Source organism: Fringilla coelebs (assembly GCF_963513975.1).
Source record: "Fringilla coelebs genome assembly, chromosome: 5".
NCBI lineage: Eukaryota > Metazoa > Chordata > Aves > Passeriformes > Fringillidae > Fringilla > Fringilla coelebs.
This window is the reverse complement of record NC_140033.1, coordinates 7,439,523-7,457,159: the sequence shown is the minus strand read 5'-3', so window position 1 is coordinate 7,457,159 and position 17,637 is coordinate 7,439,523. Positions and strand designations below refer to the sequence as shown.

The 17,637-nt window shown below is 43.3% G+C and overlaps 1 protein-coding gene across 1 annotated transcript in view; it reads left to right on the top strand.

Annotated features, from left to right (window-relative positions):
- The first annotated feature begins 455 nt into the window (after positions 1-455).
- Positions 456-17,637, top strand: part of FAM107B (family with sequence similarity 107 member B) — a 58,656-nt gene continuing 41,474 nt past the window's right edge. The window contains exons 1-2 of the mRNA XM_084206331.1: positions 456-593; positions 2,378-2,494. The gene's annotated coding sequence lies outside the window, so the exon portion shown is untranslated. The remainder of the gene's footprint in view (positions 594-2,377; positions 2,495-17,637) is intronic.

The window sequence follows — 17,637 nt, the reverse complement described above, 5'->3', positions numbered from 1 at the left end:
ACAGGTTTTGGGTACACTGAACACGTGTTGGCCGGCCGTGACCTCCTGACCTTTAATTCGGATGGGGACCTTAATTCCTACAGAATGAACGGTGAGAGCATCCACAGGGACTGGGCTCCGGGATACGGGAAAGTTACAGGCTAGGAAATTCTCTTCCTTGAAAGGAGAGGTGTCTCCCGAAGGTGAGCCCCGGCAGGAGTTTGAGAACACCCGTGGCTGCCCCACGCGCGTTGTCCCTCCCGGGGCAGCGCTGAGCCCGTGGAGCCCGGCCCAGGCCGCCACACAAGCCCAGTTTTCCCCCCTTTTTTCCCTGGATTTCCCCCCAGCCATCCCCGCCACCCCGGATTTTTCCACGCCTGACAACAAAGAAGGCGGCGGGGCGGCCGCGGCGGTGACTCAGCGCCGGGCCCGCCCCCGGCCCGCCCCGCCGCTCCCCTCAGGCGCGGCCGGGCCGGCTCCGCGCGTGTGGCGGGGCCGGGCGGACACTCCGCAGGCATCGGGCGGGCGGGCAGCGGCCGCTCCTCTCCGTCCCTCCTCGGCTCCCCCTGCCCTCGTCCCCCGCGCTGCCGGGCGGGCAGAGCCGCCCCGCCGAGGTAGGTTCTGTGTCTGCTCCGCACACAAAGGCGCTGGCGCGGAGGGACGGGATATCCCAGCCCAGGGGGGGCTGAGGGACTGCGGCTCCCGGGGAAGAGAGGCGGGAGCGGCGGGTCCCTGCTGGAGGGGCACCCGCGCCTTCTTTCTTGAAGGGAAACACGGGGATTTCGTCGTGGCTCTGCACAAATTAGAGGGGGAGCAAGCAGGAGGGTGCCCGGGGTGTGCGGGGCTCCGGCGGTGCCGCCGGTCCCGCCGACTCCCGGGGGTGTCCCCGGCTCGCCGGGGCCGTGCAGCCGGTGGGTGTTCGGTGTGTCCGTGGGGTGTTCGGGTGTTCTTGGGGGCAGCTTTGATCCTTGAGTGACTCTTGCGGCCGCGGGAGCACCCCCATAATACCGCGGGATCCTTGGGTGCAGGACCGGGGGAGCGGGTGGTGGTGGTCGGGAAGAGGAGTTGGAAAAGCAAATAAAAATGATAAATATTTTATTTCCTATACGTGGTGCTCTGTAAAATGAGCATTCAGAGCAGCTGAACTTCTGGTGTGGACAGTGGATGTCGTCTTACAGATCTTTAAACCGAGTAGAAGCTGGGAGCGGGACAAGCCCCGAGGAGTTCTCCTGTGCTCCCAGAAATCCCACCCCTGGGTCTGTCACACTTTCCCTCAAGGACCCTGGAAATTCAAATGTCCAGGTTTTCCTGGGCATTGGGTTGAAAGGCTGCGAAGCTGGCTAGGGAAACTGCACGGAGAAACGCGTTGTGGGGGTGCATAAGGGGAAGGGGTGCAGTACGGGAGCTCTGTGTGCCCGAACTACTTGTTTGCTTCAGCCACTGAATTTTTTCAAAGCTTAATGAGTTCTGGCATAAATCGATACTATGCAAATGTGGTGTACGGCCGTGGCTGGCGTTGGAGCAGTCTGGCCCCGTAAGCCCAGGGCATGCTTGTGGCAAACTCGAGAGAAAGGCAGGAACATGTGAACTTGTGGGATTTCGTTGAGAATTCACATGGCCAAACCAAAATGTAACAAAAGGAGGAAGAAGATGTTTCTGTGTGAGCGCAGTGCGGTCGCAGGGTATAGTTTGTGGTGGGAGTATTGTTGAATAACTCTGGCAGTGGGGCTGCTCAGCGTTGTGGTGCGTCAGTGTGTGCTGAGTCCTGTAGCACCAGTCAGGACATTCAACTTCCCTTGACTTGGCAGAGGAGGGTGGAAGGATGTTGTTGAAAATGAGAATGATTGATTGCTTGTGGATCTGGTAGGCAATTTTGGAGGCATTTAAACTGTCTTTAATTTCCTTGTGATATGAACAGGACACTGGGAAACTGTTGCTTTATTGATGGATGTTTTCCTATGAACAGACAGTGTGTGCTATGAATGTGATGGCTGCTTTTTTGGTGTCAGGGATATTTGCTTAGGGACAGTAAACAATGGCTGAGCTTTATTATAAAGAACCAGAAATTCCCTATATCTCCTGAAACAAAGCCTTTTTTGTCTTAGTGCAACTGTGGGCCAATTTCATGCTTGGTGTAGTTCCACTGATGATGGTGGAGTTTTGCCAGGGATGGTTTTGGCAGGTGAAATGTCACTTCTGTGTCCAAAATGCTCAAGAGTAGTGTCACTATATTGTCTTCAGCACTTAAGTATTGTTAATTGAAATGGCATGCTCATGTTCCTGAAAGTTAGAAGTGGGAGAATCATCTCATCAGGTCCTCACGATGCTTTCCCGCTTGCTTTCTCCTTTCTGCTGCAGATTTCATATCCCTTAATTTATTCTCTTCCTTCTTTTTCAGTCTTAGCATCTTTTTTCTCTCTTCAAAATTAAGAAGTTTCTTTGAAGTCCAGTTCACCTCCAAGCATTTAAAGGTTTTGGCACTGTGTTGATCCGTGCACCACCCCTGCACAACTGGGTAAGTGAGGAGCTCCGTGGCAGCTGCAGTTGGGAGATCTTTCTTGTACTCTTCTTCATAATCTGATTTGTGTGGTGCCTCTGGTCAGTGTGTTTGCTGAAGTGGCAGATTGTTTGTCAGAGTCACACAGTGGAACAGCCTGGCTTGATACAGAGTGATAGACTGGGCTGGGGGTGGGGGAGTCTCTCAATTTTTACACAGCTGCCCATACTTAGGGCATTGAGAAACTGGTTTTTAGAACATTCCTTCATGACTTCAGTAAGGACAGGGAAATTACCTAAAAATTGGGGCAGAAGGAAAAATGAGGGAAGAGAGAAGGAAATAATCATGTTTGCTAGCTGTGGGAAGAAGAGTGGAACTGTTTAACAAGTAATTGGCTCTAAGAGAGTTTTGGCTCTATCAAAGTTTCAAAGAAAATATTTTATTGAATAAAGCTATGTTATCTTTGTATGCGGTTAACAGTATTAAATACATGTGGCCAACTCTTAATCTGTTCTGGGACTGTGGTAGTTGTAAACAGAGCCAATTTCAGTGCTCAGCTTCTGCTGAGCTGTTTTGTATCTGACATCTCTGTGCTGTACAACTTTGGATCTATTTGCAAAAGAGAGCATGTCTGACACAGCTCAGGGCTGATACCCCTCTGACAGTATCAGAGAGCAAGATACATGCACGGTCTCACTGTGAAGGGGAAGAAAATGCTTAATGCTTCTTCAACTCAGTTATTAGTCTAAAGTTTGTTCTGGTTTGGCCAGACCTGGCATGTTTTTCACTGTCAGTGAAGTATGGTTTGCAGCACAACATAATGTTGCAAAGAGCCTGCAACTCTTCTGTGTTTACTTAAAAGGCATGTAAGTCAGGGTTTTGATGTTTTGTTTTGACATAAAGCAGTGGAAAGATTCAGATGTGGAAAGAGAATAGTTTCACATGCTAACCTGAACATAAAGCTGCAAATTTGATAGGAAAAAAATATTTTTACAAGAAAGATAAATACTCTGTTTAGAACTACATTTATCAGTGATACTTCCATTTCCCATGTCTTGTACGCTCTTGCCAGGCTTATCTCTTGGAATGCTTCATTTATATTAATCCTTCTAAAACCATGCTGAAGTGGAATACCCTGTGTTCCCATTGTGGGGAAGACACCTTCCCTTTGCAGATGGGGAATAGGATCACAAGCAAGAAAATGAGTTGACTGTGACCCCACAGGAACTGTGTAGTGGTGGAAGAACTTGAACTTGTGTCTCATGCCGTTGGCTAGTGTTGAAAGTACTGCCCCTGCCAGAAGGAGTCGGAGAAGAGGCACAGCCCAAAAGGCACAGTGTGAAAAATGGTTGAGTTACCTGGCTGTGATGTACTCAGTGGTTGACTGCTCTTCCATCACAACCATGCTCATCTTTGTTAGACTGTGGAAAACAGAAGGATTTTGTAATGATAAGTACTTAAACAAAGAGAGTAGCATATGCTGGAGAGAAGAGAAAAAGGAAAGGGGACTCCTCCTTTCTCTACCTGCCTTCAAATAGTGGGTGCTGTTTTTACACATGGGTCTTTGGGCAGGTCCTGCATCTGTCCCACTGTACAGTTGTGTGTGAGCAGGAGGAGACTTTGCAGAGCCAGGAGGGTCAAGGCAAGGCCAGACTTCCTTTCTGTGACCCCAGCAGCTGATGAGGTGGTTTGAGTGCAGATCCCCACCCTGAGAGACCAGGCTTGTGTGGTTTTTTTTTACAAACTGTTTTCTGAAGGGGTGGCTGCTCTTCATTGTGATATGCATAAACACTCACGTAGCTGCTCTTCTCACCTGGCTGCTTTTCTGCTTTGGCTTGTTGGTGTGAAGGGCTGTGGGTATTGCATGACAGCAGGGAGTGGCCTATGGCAGTTCTCCTGTGGCAGAAATCTTATGGGGCTATATGAGCAGGGAGCACTTTTTTTCAGGTGTTTGCAAAAGGAGGAAGGATGTGGTCTTTTCTTCCCTTTTCTGTGTAACTCAAAGCACTGGAGCTTATCTGCTATCTCTGTGCTCTGTCACTTTGGAAAAACTGAAGTAATGCTTTTCCTTACAGTGCTGTGTTTGGTCCTTGATGATTATAATCATGAAGTCAATCCTGTTTGTAACTTTGGTTTCAAAACAACTTTTGTGCTGACAGCCTTCTTCTTGTGCTTAGGCCAGTGCTGTAAGTTTTGTGCAATGAAGGGTGGGACTCTCACAGGTGGGAGAATAGTGTTTCCAAGCTGTGTCTATAAAAGAATAAGTAGCAAAGATTTTGGAGCATTTGGGGGTAGTGCTGTTTTCTGGTCTGTGTCACATTTTAAAATAACTTTTGAAATCAGTATTTCCACCATGGGTTTAGCCTGGGTGTGTAGCTGAAAGAGCAGGTTTTGTGGTGACTTGGTGCAGTTTGCCTGTAACATAGATCTAGTTTGCAATGGAGTTTACTGAGTCTTTAGCAGGTCTTCAGCTTGCTTAGCTGGGACAAGAATCCTAGTTTTATGATATCAGTAGGGAGCACAAATGCAATAACCTTTGCCTTGTTTAGCTTTATTTATCCTAGAAGAAAAACTCCTGGATTTGCTTACATTTTTAAAATGTCTTTGACATCATGAAGGCAGAAGGTTGCCTTTTGTGCACATACATGCTCCTCATCTAGAAAGAAACAGTGCAGTCATTTAGCAACAGTGGGACAAATCCTTTTCATTTAGATGAGCTCAATTTCTTTATTTTTATATTTTTACTGCAATTTTTGGCAGCATGTGTGCTTTCAGGATGAACTGTAAAACCTCTGTGCTGTCCTTTAGCAAATCTCAGCATTTACATTTACAGCCTCTCTGTGTGAGCTGCATTAGAGTCCTGTAGAGAACTTGTGATGACAAAGCATGAAAAGTGCTGCTGCTATGAGGGGTATTTTAATATCCTGCAGAACAACCTTGTTGCTTGTTGTGGGATAGATCTTGTGTTTTACCTTGTGCTGGGGAATTACTTCGCTTTCTTCTAAGCTATGGAGCTGAAACCCAGGAATGCTTCTGAAGGAAAAACTGCCTTCATGTCTGGCTTCATTTGAAGCAGTTCCTCAGCTTTGTGTAGTATATTTTAGGCAGGAGAAACTCAGTCTTGAAAGTGTTAGTCTTTGAAGAGGAACTCACTTTGAGCTTCTTTTCCTTACTTGATTATTTAGAGTTCTCCTGTACCCCTTGGAGGATGTCCAGTTCACCATGCTTGTGCTCACTGGTGCTAAGTGCGTCACCAGGTCAGCAGTGTCTGCCCTGAAGGGGAGGCAAGCACTGCCCATCAAAGGTATTTCAACAGTCATGGCATTCAGTGGGCTGGCGAGAGGAGGATGATCATGGCAAATAATAGAACAATTCCTTTCATTCCTTGCCTGTGCAGTGAGTGGGCATTTGTCAGACCTCATGTACATACACAGGCTTTTTTTTGTTCTGGTGCTAATAATAAATAGAGTTCACAGCTCTGAGTAGCCAGGACGATGTGGCGAGAAGTGGGTCAAGACCATTCGTGTGTGCATAACTGCATTCCTAATCTAGGCCAGTGCCTGTGCTGGATGCTTCTAAACAAGCTGAAAAGGTTTCAGGGAAGCTGGAGTTTATGCTGTCAGCTGGGTGAAGTGCACCTCTAGCTGACTGGAGCACTTAAGGACAGGGCTCAGAGTCAATGGTCTGGAGTTGCTTTGCCTGTTAGAAGGACCACAGAGATACAGCTTTACTGTGTAGTACCTCTGAAGAGTGAGAAATTTAAGGCAAAGTAAACTTTCTTCTTCCTGGCAGGATGACTTGCTGAGCCACCCTTTGAACATGCGCACTTCCCTGCTATTTGACTGAAATATGTGTCTGCTACCTCAGTTTCCTCTGAAGTGTCACTGGGGACACATATGACTTGCTGAATGTCTCATTGCATTGCTGCCATGTCCTTCAGACTTGCTGCAGTGGTTGAGCTCCTTGGTGCCCTTCAAGGAAGAGTGGGTGCCTGGCCTTACCCTGAGATGCAGTTTGGGGCTTCGCTGCTAGTAGAGGAAGAAAACCAATTTTCATCTGAAGCCAATGGGATTTGTTGAGTTTATTTTTTGAGAGAATAGTGAGGAGGAGTTTGATTGGGTTATGATTTCTTTTAGGTTCTGTGCTTAGGGTTTATTTTCCGTCCTAGAGCTTTTTGAGGTTACTTGTCCTTGAAGAAGATCTATGACATATCAGGCAAGCTGTAATACACTTTTTAAACTCTCATAATACCTGGCACATCACTGCTGCTCCCTGAAAACAGTCTGTCAGAAATTTATACACAAGTCTGGATGGGACTGGAGGAAAGGATAGGGGAAGAATCATGGTAGTTCTGCTATTTTCATTGTCCGGGATTGTTTTGGTATCTAAAAGTAAACCAATCTTTTCTTCCAAGCCTCAAGTACATTGGAGGCCATCCCTGTCTAATATGCAGAAGCAAACAAGTGCTGGGGGTTGTACCCAGGGTGTTGAGGGTGTGGGCAGTGGGCTTTGCTACACAAGGGGGTGACCTTTGGAAGGTGAATGTGGCTTGCCTTGGCACTCCCACCATTCTCCTGTGTCCTTTGTCATAGTGAGCAGGCAGTGACACAGTGCCTGATCAGAAGTGCTCAGGCACAGGGAGTCTGGTGTGTTCTGGACGGGAGCCCTGGCTGTGCAGGGCTTGTCCTGTGAGTGGTTTGTTACCACAGATGGCAACTGTGGGAGCCAGTGACTCTCCAAAGGCAATGTTAGCCTGCTCATTGCTCTCTATTTATCTGTTTGTTCTTTCAAGTACAAGAAGGCTGAGGAAGTCATAAACTTCTTACACAAAAGATGAGCAAATATATTTTTCCTTTTTCAAAAAATACATTGAAAGCAAACTTTGGAATTGAAGAAAATAATGTCTCTGAAGAGCAGAAAGCATTTATCTCCTGGTGTGAAACTAAATCCTGCTGAAAAGATTTAAAAAATATTTCCTGAAGTAGAGCAACTAGAAATCCAACCTTGAAGCTTGTCATGAAGATTGGAGTTTGTGAATGTCTGTGCCTGTGAGTCTTAGGTGGAGGATTTAATTTAAAAGGTCAAAGCAGTGTTACAGATGCCATTGTATCAAAACTCTCTTTTGGGGAAGCTCCAGTCTGAGTTCTTGGGCCTGTCTTGCTTTGTCTGCAGTTAATGACTGATTCATCGGGGCATAAAGAGGGAGAGGCTAGAGGCATCACCTGGCCATGTTATATTCTACATCCTTTTCCTAATTGGGCAAAAGTGCAGTACCTTCAAAGTTTCCTCTATAAATCTAACTTACTGCATGTGCAATGACTGCTTTGGTTTTGGTTTGTTGGTTGGGGTCTTTTACAGTGTAGTATGTAAGCAAATAAAATAAATTTCCTTGCTTGAGGATTTGAGGACAAGTTAGCACATGAAGTTAGAACATAAGTGTGCCAACTATTGTTTTGTTTTCCAGTGGCCTGAGGGTCCTTCCCACTTATCACTATTGTAGAGAGACCATCTGCCCTGAAGAACTTCCAGTTTAAGTAAGGAAGAGGGTGTGAGTGGATATTAGAGACAAAAAGGTGAAGCATGTTTGTGTGAGGGTTGAAGTGGAAAAATATTTCTTGCAATGAATACAGCTGCTTTGATGGAGAGAAAGATTTTTACTTAAACTTCCACTGTAGCATTATGTATCTGTCTGTATAAAGCTGCTTCATTGCTCATGCTTACTGCGCTACAGGAAAAAATTTTAGCACTGTAAGCTGTTCCAGAGGGTTCTATATAATTTTCAGCTAGTTAGGGCCTACTTTTTCTTTGTAAAAGCACTAAAAAAGCATCTCCTCAACCTTGGTACCTATTTCCAGGTAACTAATAGGATCAACAGATCCAAGACATTGTGTTCCTTTAGCTAAATGTAATCCATTTGCCAGCTTCAGCCAAAAATACTGCAGGGAGGAGAAACACAGGTCTATACAGTAAATCTGATTTTCAGAAAAAAGCAGGGCTTAATACAAGTTAGACAAGTACTTTTCTTCTAGAAAATTTCCAACACTCTGTCACTTTAATTGTGCAATTTTAGCGCAGATGACTAAAACTGGGAGCCAGCTCAAAAAGCAGTCAGAGTCAGTGATACTGTGATACCTTTTTAAATGAACTGGGAGAAGAACTTGAGGATGGGGAAGTATCTAAGTCCTGGGGGACTTGTGTGTTGTGGCAGTGGGCCCTATGGATACCTAAGTAACTACAATTTTTTGCTCAAATTGTAATTCCTGTGTCTGTCTAGTCTCTTCCTAATCCACTGCCATGATTTCCTGTGGCTAAGTAGTTCTTCCTTCTCCCAAAGCTGTCCCAGCATTGCTAGCACGGGATGACTGCAGGCAGCAGCTGCCAGGGGGAGGCTCCTATTTCTGTGGTGCTGAGGTTGAGGTAGCCTTGATATGTGATGTACAACAGCTCTGCCCCAGAAGGATGCCCAGGTTTATACTGCTGTGCCAATTAAGATCTCAGTGTCTGGTGTACTAAGTTCTTAATTGCTGAAGCATCCTCATATCAGCTTTCAGCAAAGTTGTTTTCCAAAGCATTTTAGTTTTCATTCCCCACCACAGAATTATGAAAGAAAAACGTGACTGGTTGCTGGAGAACAAGTGATGTCACTTGTTTTACTCTCCTGTGGATTTTTTTTTTAATTCATGGAAAGCTTTGTTTTGATGCTTAATTCTTTGGACTGACAGCATCTGGTGGCATACAGGGGAGTGCTGCATGTGTAATGCCTGTTCTGTGCACTAAGGCAAGAGTTTAGAATGAGCTTTAAAGTAGAGTAGTGTGTGCTTTCAAAGACTTCATTCCTTCCAGCACTGAAATTGGAGTAATAAATCAAATTGGGCATGGCATGCATTGATAAAGGATGCTTTGTTAAATGACTGCTCTAAGGTATTGTTTCAACCTCTTCCTCCATTTTAGTATTGGATCTTAATCTCTTTATTGCAAGTAACATCAGCACTAGTAGAATTAAGAATTAAAGTTTGAGCCAGTGGTATTTATTCCTGTTTTATCTCTAATGATGAAGAATCCTCAGCTGATTTCCTACTCAGATTTGATGATTCACAAGGCTTGAGGTTCATCTTTATTTTATTTCCAGACTCTCATTTTGGTTTAGGGTATTTTTCCCCCAATAGGAAGCTGATTAATTGACTGGTAAAACAGGCACAGATGTAGTTAATTAATTTTGTAAGTGCAGATGTTTTGCGTGCAAGGAAGTTGGGCAAAGATTGGATTTAGAAAGGCCCAGATTAACAGACACCAAAACATTGAATATCACAAAACAGTCAACAAAACATTGAATATCACAGAAAACTTACTGCTGTAAAAGCAGTGACATAAGAAGCTCTTACTCCTCTGTATTTTCCCCGAGGAAGAGGAGTGAAAAAAAATTCTGTACTATAATATTCAGTCATTCAGATTCCTAGGATTAAATGTAATCAATGCACTCTTTCTTTTTTTTCTTTTTAATTTCTTTTAGACTGTCATAGTTAGGATGCCATGAACTCAGCTCAGGGTAGCATGGTTTCCTACATGGGAAGCTTTTCAAGAACTGTAAGAAATGGTCTCCTTGAGGAAGGAAAGGATAGGGAGTTCCACAAACCATTTACAAAAATGACAACCATTCCAGTTAATGTGGGTAAACTGGGTAATTTTTGCACAGAATTTTATAAAATGGTGTATTTTAAAAACTGTGTCAGGGTAAACACATCTTTCCAATATCTATTTAAAGTACATAAATATTTATTATTGTCCTTCTTTTACAGATTAAGAAACAAAGGCTGAATTGACTTGCCTAAAGCTATAACTAATTAATGCAAGGATAGAATGAGAACTTGGGACTTTGAACTGAGAGAACAAACAAGATGAAACACTGCAAATGGAAGCATAATGAAAAGATAATATAAACTTTATATTTCAAGCATAAACTCACTACCCCAATATACAAATCATCTTCCCATAAATGCCTTTAGGCAAATAAGCAGCCTGAAAAGCTGTTTCTCACTGAAAACAGAATCTGTTTAGACCAGATCATTTCTTTACTTGCCAATTTGGTGCATCTAGCATTAAGCTTGTTGCTTCTGAGAAAAATTCCAGTTTGTCTTCAGGAATTAAATTTTCAAATAATTTGAGTTCAAATGAAGAGAAGCAGGCAAATTTAAACTTCATCATGAAAAGCTGCAGCAAAATCATTCTTGAAATTTCCTTTACTTCTCTCCCAGGTAGATGGTTGGTGTGAGTCAGCCAGAGCACTTGTACTAAATGTGGGAATGGAGCTGACTCAGAGACAAGTAATTGGCATCATTTTATGGGATGTCATCAACTGCAGCTTCAAGAAATGTCAGTTTTTCCTCTGTCTTGGTCAAACGCTAGTTTTCATTGCAGTTTTGACTGAACATAGCAGATTTTTTTTTTTTTTGGCTTTTGTTGAGTTCCCTGGATCACTGGGGCCATCCATGGTTATTATTTTTTTTAGTGGAAAGGATGGTAGCTCTCCAAGCACAATTCTTATTTCTCTGAATTGCATGCCCTGGAGGTGATAGCACAGACATGGTCACTGCATCACTCCAGTGGCTGTGCATTTTGGAAGAACCAGTGTAGTCTTGTAACAGGGTTTGGGATTTCTCTCCTCTTTTTCTGGACATAAATTTGGAAGGAATTTTGGAAAGAATTCGTTGCAGTGGTTTTGGTAAATGCCTTTGTGTCACTTGTGGAAATTAAGAGATAGGGAGTTTTCAGTGGCATTTCTGTATAACTTTAATCAATTTCAGACTTTCAAAATGATAATTTTTTTTTTCTAGACATGCTAAATTAAAAGCAGACCAAACATTTCCAAACATTTTCTGAGCTTCTAAATGTCTTCTGTACTGAATGTTGTTTGAATTGCATTCCTTTGCCTGAACTGTCTTGTTTGTTCTGGTGTTTGTGATTCATTTGAATGTGCACCAGCCAGCACTTGAATAATGGAAAACCTAAAGTAAATAAGTGATAGTGCCTGCTAGAGAATCAAAAGGTTCTACAGTGAGCTGTGGTGCTCTTTAGAACAATTTAAATATCTTTCTGTAAACAAACTGTTGAATGAAGAGTGGTTGAATGGAAGCTGAAAAGGTTGAATCATTCAAGTTTGGTACACTGAGAGCCTAGACTAAATTTAAGTATTACTACTTTGAAGTTCTTAAAAGGGACTGTAGGGCATTCTGAGAAGGGCTTTCTTTACCTCTGCTTAGGGTTTATAATTTAATCTAGGGTTTGGAGGATTAAACTGGGTTTATTCTCATTTCACCACAGTTACAGTTTCCTCCCATATATGGCATTTTTTTAAAAGGTCAATGGGTTGGGGATTTTTTCATCAAAGTGAAAGATGCTTTAGAATTTAGATGCCAGTTCTGTAATTAACAACAGGAAGCTTGTAAAATGACTTGAAATGGTTCTTGAAAGATTCTGAAATATTAATAATGTTCAACACATTGATGGTATGTTCTTCCTAATAGAAGACATATTTGTATTTTAAACTGGAATAATTTTGGCTTCTGGGGCTTTTTTGTTGTTTGTGGTGGGGGGTTTTGTTTTGTTTTGTGGGGGTTTTTTGTGTGTATTTTGTTTTGATTTTTTTTCTTAAATGCGCCCTAGAAGCCAGAACTGTTTTACAGGACAATTACTTTCAGAAAGAGTGAGGCAGGTAGGTACATTAGAGTTGATCCTTTCATCATGTTTGATAAATTTTGAAAGAAAATGGGTCAGACTGTAACATTAGACTGTAAAGAAAGTGAAATATGAGGTAACTAAAAAAAAGGTATACATGTTTGTACCATATGCATTTACACTTTCTGTCTGAGCTGCATGAGATAAGCTTGTGGGAATCTTTCACTCCATCATCACAAATTTGATCTCTTCTGTGTCACGTAACTGTTGTCATACAGTTCACATGTGGTCAGTGTGGTGATCCTCCAGTTTTGCCTTCTATAAACCTTGGTTTTGTTTTTCTGACAATTCATTTCCTGTTGATTCAAATTTTTTGTTTGTTTGTTGTTGTTTTTAACATTCTGCCAAAGGCTGTTACTTGAAATTGTTGTCTGGCATCGCAGGACTGAAGCTTGGCAGAGCCTGGACTCCTGGCACCTTTCACTGCTCAGCCACCAGTTTACATGAAGCTTAGGGGAATTTCATGGAGGCTTCAGACCCCTTAAAAATTCGGCTGATACTGGCCAAAAAGTATGAGGCACATTGCATATGCACACTTATGTTATCATACAAGAAATCTGAGAAGGTTGTTTAACATAATTCCTGACCTGGCCCTGTATTTGCTTCTGAGTTATGGAACAATTTCCCTGAATGTGTTTTTGCAGCCTTACTTTGTACCCAGGGAACTCCCTGTGGGTTTTGCCAGAGCCATGCTGATTCCATTAAGATGTGGGCATCAGAATGGCATCCTAGAGTTGTCCTACCTCGTATGTAAATGCTTTGCTACATGGTTGCTCCCTCTTTAGAAAGGCTGTTGTGCAAGCAAACCACGCTGATTTCCTTCAGCGTTACTTAACTGCCAGTTTGTGGGTAGCAAGTGAGGAAAAGTAGATAAAGATTTTGTTCTTTCTGACCAGTGAGCCACATGAAATTTTGTAAAGCTGGAGGTGGGGAAGAAACCCGGTGTGTTTCAGTCATGTTATTTGGTTACAGATGTAAAGGGTATTATTCATTTATCACTTCCTTCTAGAAGCTTTCTGTAACTGCCTGAGCTATTCCTGCAATGTGCATCACAAAGGCCTGAAAACTGGAATAGATGGGAAACTCCTTTTATTTCAAATTATGTAGTTGTAAACTGGCTGCAGGCCTTTGGGTTGAAAGACTAAAGCATTGATTTCAACATACTGCTGGGTTGTATCACAGAGGAGATAAAAGTTGATTTTACAGGAAGTGGAAACTTAGACACGCTAGTATGGAGCTCAGTAAGCCCAGGGTGAATACATGTTGGCTGCTCAGAGATCATATCATAAAGCAATTTATTTGTATCAGTGGCCTGTCACATCATGTAGGATCAATCTTTCCTTAAATAGAGAATACTTATTAAGGAAAGCTACTGCAGACCTGAGCTTGCATTCTAGCTGTGATATCTCTGTGGGCCAATAACCACATGTTTTATCTGGTTTTCTTCCCAGTGCAGGAACATGCCTAGTGAGTAACACATGAAAACCAAATATAACAAGGGTTGATACATTTGGCCAACTTACAGAGTATAAGTATCTCATTATTTTTTCCTACTTCCTGCCTTTTTTTAAAATTTGAAATGCATCTAATTTCTTTTTAGCAGCCTAGGCAAGGTTCTTTCCTATTTCATCTACAAATTAGTCTTTTTATGGATATGGCTATGTTAAATGATGAACTTGATTGTTATTTATTTTTGTGGTAGCTTTTTTACTTGGCTCTTGAAGGAAGTAACAGTTATTTTTTCTTATTTTCTTAGTACATCAAGGAAGGTGAGGGTCACGTTCTATAGGGGAGGAACAAAGAAGAATGTCAGAAATGCACCACTTACCACTATCAATAAAACTTTAATTAACTAAATGCTCTGTCTGGCTTCTTGCCCATGTAATACATAAAATACAGAGAGATTCTCCTAAGTCATTATTACTAGTTATCAAAAATACTTATGTTTCCATTTACAGTAAAGCCTGAAGAATAATTGGCTGACAAGTCTCAATATGCAAAGAAAACTTGGTTATTCAGGTTATGCATTTCCCTACATTTGCATGTTTGCACTGGCGTGCTGAACAGTTGCCTTTATCAATCCAATGCATATTTAATATTGCTTTCATTTATGCAAAGTATGAGTCCCATAGCAGGATCCCTGTTGATATTCTTGTAAGGTCTGCCCAGGGTTTGTAGCATCACAGAAGGGTCCCTTGCCATGGGCAGGGACACCTCCCACTAGAGCGGGTTTGGTCAGTGCCCCATCCAGTCTGGCTTTGAACACTTCCAGCATTGTCTGGATTTGCTGCAGTATGAGGGATTCCATCTGCAGGAATCCTGGGAGAGAAGAGCTCCTGGTGAGCAAAGCCTGTGCCTTGCCTCCTCCTGTGCCATTAACCCGGTTTCTCTTGATGTGATGTCTTGCTGCAAGTGCTGTTCACCACTCAGTCAGGATTTAAACTGTCTGAGCAGGAATTGGGCAGCTGGGCTGCCACTGCAGATGGTGTGACTCATCTTGCCTCCCCTAGGAGGAATGAACCTCCCTGCTCCAAACTTCTCTGAGGTTTTTAGTAATTCCCAACCTTTTCTGCTGGAGACCAGTGATGGTGTGCTCACCTGTCCAGGAGGGATTGAACCAGTATCAGTTTCGCCTGCAAGTGGCTGCATTTACAGTCACGTTTAATGAGGAGGAAAACAACTCTGACTGCCTTGCTTTACTTTTTATTTCTGAATCTTCTGGTTTTTGTCTCTTAATCTTCAGGCTCAGACAATAAATGGGGTTTATCTGTGGATCCTAACACTGAGCTGATTAGGTGCATATCTGTGGATCAAACATTGAGCTGTCAGAAGGGAGACTTGCCATGCTTCCCACGATGAAGTGTCTTGTTAGATCCCCATCAGACAACCCACATGTCAGTGTGTTTTTCCAGAGCCCAGTGGTCCCTGGGTGCCATCCTGTGTGCACCACAGGAGGGGACAATGCAAGGGCAGCCCCATTGTTAGGGCAGCCCTGGCACCAGGCAGGAGCTGGGACTCCGTTAGCTGCAGATATGGTGTGACTCCCCCAGCCACCCTCTTGTGGGTTGGTGCTGTGGGATTCTGGGCCCCTCTTTCCAAAGGGTCACCTGCATCACCTGCTGCAGGAGCTGGTGGGACTGTGCCCAGGTGGCCCTTGTGCAGTGCAGGTGCTGGCAGACAGGGGTGAACTCAGGCAGCCTCCCCACATGGGCTCCTTGATTGCCCATTTCCCAGAAATTGCAGATCTGTCACAGAGTCACCTGGCTCTTTTCTTGGCAGTGTTGTTGCAAGAAAGCATTTTTAGTAGCTGCTTTACACCATCAAAATGGTTATTCTGCTGTGAATCAGAGCTGACTTAAATGCAGGTGAAGGATGACTCCCTGAGCCAGGGTGTCTCTGCCAAAAGTGGTTGAGCTTTCTGCCCATGAGCTGTCCTGAGCTGCCTCACATCATCTCCACGTCCCGGAGTGGGGTTTGCCACAGCTGGTAGCAGCCTGTCCTGACAGCCTGCAAGAGGTGGGTGAAAGAAAACATCCTGAAATCCCACTCCCTACAAATGGATAGCCCTGGTAACCATTATTATCTTTTGAGAGCCAGAACTTCCCAGGGTTGCTCTTTGGGGAACAGGAAAACTCATTGTTTTCTTCCAGGCCATTTTTTTCATTCCCTGGTTCGCCATTCACATAAATTTCCTTTAAAGTGGTGTTTACATTTGCAGCTTTAAAAATGTGGGAAAGGTTCTGTCGTGGCAGGCTGTAATGCAGTCCAAGTAACTATTTCTGAGCTGGCCTTGCATTGCCTCTTGCCCTCTCATCTGTCATCAGCTCCCTCCTGTGTTTTGTGAAGTTTTTGCTTCACTGCTGAGAGTGGCACAGCAAAAAGTGAGCTCATACAGAGCTCAAATTACTGCTGAACCAGTTCAGGTCTGTTTAATGGAAACCTTCCTTCTCCAAACCCTTTCACACTCCTTTTACTTGAGTCATAAAACTTCTTCTGTTTGAACTTAGTGAAAACAAACCCCAAACCCTTTCTGTTCTAGTTACAAAACACTTTGATTCCTTTCCCTGGTTTTGTTTCGCATTATTTACTGAGCTCCTGCTGGAGTAGCGTCTTGGGGTAAAAAGACACTGCTTCTTAGCTGAACAATTTAAATTTTTCATCAAGGGAGATGTATAACCAAACTCTGTGAAATGAGTTAGCCATCCATTCTACTCCAGCTCCAAGTAGGAAGCGTGGATCATTTCAAAACGCAGGAGAATTCGGACACGACAGGGTAGGTACCTATGCAATAGTACTTCATCAGCTGTGGACATAAAGGAAAGCTTCTGACTGGTTCTGGCAAAAGCTGCCATAAATGTATGACTTTGGGGGTGTGTGTGCATCTGAGCTCATGAGACAGGAGTGAATTTTTGCATGTTATGATGAGTAGTGGTGTGTGAGCATCAGCCCATATTTACAATAACTGTGGTACGTGCCTTTTCCATTTTTGAATTTTTTTCCCCTGGGGCAAAGATGTGCCAGGATCCATTGTTGACCTTGTTAAGTAAGTAAATTCTATCTCTCCTTCTGTGTTCTAGTTTAGTTTTTGTGTTTCTGTGCTATTGGCTAACCTGTTAGTGATGCCTAAGTTTAAGGGGATCTAAGTTGCAGAGTCAGTCATGTGAAGAAAAAAATAAATTGTATTTACTTCTGAGTTTTTTCTCTGAACAACTCTTTTTATTGCTTTTGTTTTTTTTAGATGGGTGATATGAAGTTACTATGGCAGTGTGTGGACAGCTTTTTAAAATTATCAGTCTTGCATTTATGCAGGAAAACCTTTGCTATCTTCTGCAGTCAGAATTTCAGCAAACCCCCACTATCACTGCAGAATCATTTGGGTGTGGGTTCTCTCCACTTGCTGTGTTTGACTTTCACAAGGATCAGTACATATCTGAAAACATTTAATGAGAACTAGTAAAATATTTTAGGCCTGCAGACTTGTTTCTCTGTAAGCATTCAGCCAACATGATTGAGATCAATGGTTTCCTGTGTTTATTAGCACTGCAATTTCAGCTGATCATGCAATCTCACATTTCTTTTTATAACTATTTTATAAGGAGAAGGACCCAGTTAAACCAGTTCAGGTTTCTCTGTTGCAGTCCTTGAATGCTTGCTCTCATTGTAACAAATCTGTCTTGGCTGTCCATCTGCTGTGCTTCCCAAGCCTCTGCTGTGTCTCCCTGGCACACCTGCATTTGTGCCAAAAACTCTGCAGTCACTTAGGCAGCCGTATCTTTTTGACCATCTTTGCCTCCTTGTGTCCAGATGTGTACACAAAAGTGCACAATCCAATGTTTGCCTGGTATTTTTGAGCCAACGCAGGCTGAGATTACAAGGTGGTTCCACCTCTCCCTGCAGGACTGCTCTAGGCACTGAAATCTCCCAAGCCC